This window comes from Patagioenas fasciata, assembly GCF_037038585.1.
Source record: "Patagioenas fasciata isolate bPatFas1 chromosome 6 unlocalized genomic scaffold, bPatFas1.hap1 SUPER_6_unloc_1, whole genome shotgun sequence".
NCBI lineage: Eukaryota > Metazoa > Chordata > Aves > Columbiformes > Columbidae > Patagioenas > Patagioenas fasciata.
This window is the reverse complement of record NW_027288503.1, coordinates 132,501-135,000: the sequence shown is the minus strand read 5'-3', so window position 1 is coordinate 135,000 and position 2,500 is coordinate 132,501. Positions and strand designations below refer to the sequence as shown.

Here is a 2,500-nt window from a genome sequence, read left to right as displayed (position 1 = left end):
GGCAGGTGCGAGCGGGGAACGGAGAGGGGCCTTTGGGGTCGGGGGGGGCGGCCTCCCCGACCCCTCCTCGCGCGCGAGCGGGCTGCGGCGGAGCAGCCCGCTCTCTCTTGGCAGCGCAACACGGGGCCGGGCCTCCGGGCGTTCCGGGCTGGCGCGCGGCGCCGGCTGGCGAGCGGCGGCAGCGGCTTCCCTTTCCCCGCCGCGCCTCTTCTCTCCCTCTTCCCCGGCGGAAGAGAGAGGGAGGGGAGCCGGCGGGCGGGGGGGGCGGGCTCCACCGCCGCCAACCTACGGGTGGCGAGCGAGGCTCTCGCGCCGGGCCGGCCGTGTCCCGCACCAGCGGCGGGCGGCCCGAGCCACGCCTCTCCTGCCGGGTTTCGTGCCGGGCTACTGAGGGAAACCCCGGCTCCCGGGCCAGGAGGGCGTAGGCGGTGGCGGCGGGCGTTCGGGCGCGCCCCCGCGGGCGGACGCTCCTCCGAGGGCGGCAGCGGAGGAGGCACCCCCGCGGGGCCCAGCAGGTCGTTTCCCTCGCCCCAGGGCCAGGTACCTAGCGTCCGCGCTTCTGCGGCCCTCCCTCTGGCGAGCCCGGGGGGTCGAAGGCCGGGAAGCCGGGCGGCGGTTTAAAGACTCGGGCGGCTCGCTGCGACCCGCCAGGGCTCCGGGCGGCGGCGCGAGGAGGCGGGTGCTTCCAGGGGGGCGGGAGTCGCTCTCGCGAGGCCCCTGGGAGTCCGTCGCCCGCTCCGTCGTCCTCCCTGACGCGGGGAGCCGTGCCGGGGAGGGGGTCCCTCTGCCCCCCCCTCTCTGCGGTCCGGCCTCGGCGGAAGTCCAGGCCGCGGCGCGGTCGGCCGCGGGCCGGCTCGCCTGCCTCGAAACGGGCGGCCCCGGCGCGGGGGGGGAAGCGCCGTCTGACGCGCGCTCTCTCTCCCTCGCCGGGGTGGCGAGGCCCCGCGGCGGGGTCTCGCCCGGTGGCCCGCGGCGGGGTTCCACCGCCCCCCCCTCGCACGGTGCGGGCGTCGCGCGGCGCCCTCCGCTTCCCCACTCGTCCTCGCCTCCCGGCCGAGCGGCTCGGCGGCCTCCGGTCGCCTCACCGCCGTCCAGGGTGGCGCCCCGGTCTGAGCGGCGGCGGCGCCGTTCGCCGTTAACGGTCCGCCGGAAGACGTCCGCTGCCGCCTGTGGCCGCCCCGGCTCGGGCCCCGACCGTCGCTGTCCACGTCGCCCTTTTCCCGGGCCTCGCCGGGCGAGGTGGGGGCGCGCGGGTGGGGGACGTCGCGTTCCCGGTCACCGTCCGCCGACGGCGGGCGGGAGAGCGGGCGCGTCGCCCCTGCTTCGAGCGCCGTCCGCCTTCGCGGCGGTGAGCCGCCCGCGGGAAGGGGGTCCGGGCGAGAAGCGGTGGCGGTGGTCCCGGGAGGGGCGAGCCGCTCCGGTTTGGTGGCTGGCGCTCTCCGGTGGGTCGCGGGCGGTGCGCGTCGCTGGCTTGGGGTTCCGACGGTGTCCGCCCCCGGCGCGTGGGCGGTCGAGCTCGCGGGAGCCCGTCTCGCCGTCCGGGGCGGGGAGGCGCGCGTGGGGAAGCCGGTGGACGTCGCGCGGCGTAGCCGGCCTCCGAGGGGGGCGCGTGTGTCGCCCCACGCGGGCTTTGCCCGGTCGCTGCCGCTCGTCCGGCAGCGTCCGCGCGCCGATTCGAGGTCCGGCAGGCGGCGCGTGGCCGGCGGTGCCGTGGCCTCCGCGCGGAGGCCGGGGCGAGCCCGGGCGCCTGGGCCGCCTCCGAAGCGGACAAGGGGCGTCCGTCTGTCGGGAGCGCGTGCTCCCCGCCCTTGCCGCTCGGGGTTTTCCGCTGGCTCTTTTCTCGCCACCCGGGCCTGTGTGTGTGTGTCGGTACGGTCAGCCGAGGCGAGGCCCTGATGCCGTCGCGCCGCGGGGCCGGCGGCGGGCCGTCCTCAGAGAGAGAAGGGGCCGCTTTTGGCGAGCGGTCCCGGCCCCCCCGCGCGCGCGGGGCGGCGCCGAAAGCCAGACAACTCTTAGCGGTGGATCACTCGGCTCGTGCGTCGATGAAGAACGCAGCTAGCTGCGAGAATTAATGTGAATTGCAGGACACATTGATCATCGACACTTCGAACGCACTTGCGGCCCCGGGTTCCTCCCGGGGCTACGCCTGTCTGAGCGTCGCTTGACGATCAATCGCCGGCCGGGCCGCCGTCCGCCTCCGGCGGCGCGGCCGCAGGCTGCGGCGCGGCTGGGGTTGCCTCGCAGGCCCCACGCGCGCCCGGGACCGCGGCGTCCCGGTGGCGCGCGCGAAGGCCTTCGTCCCCCTAAGTCGAGACTCGGGGAGCGCTCCGATGCTCCCCGCTCCCGGAGCGCCCGCTGTGCGGAGCTCGTCCCACCGTGCGGCCACGCCAGGGTTCCGTCGCAGGGACCCTGCTGCGCGGGCGGCGGTGGGGAGAGAGGCGAAGCGCGTGTCGGTGGGGGAGGCGCGGGCCTCGCCCCCGGTTTCGTCCCGCGCGGGCGG

The 2,500-nt window shown here is 77.9% G+C and overlaps 1 non-coding gene across 1 annotated transcript; it reads left to right on the top strand.

The window, feature by feature from the left end:
- The first annotated feature begins 2,007 nt into the window (after positions 1–2,007).
- LOC139826592 (5.8S ribosomal RNA) lies at positions 2,008–2,160 on the top strand. Its single transcript, XR_011736751.1, has one exon. It is a non-coding gene; the product is annotated as a 5.8S ribosomal RNA (ribosomal RNA).
- Positions 2,161–2,500: the final 340 nt, after the last annotated feature.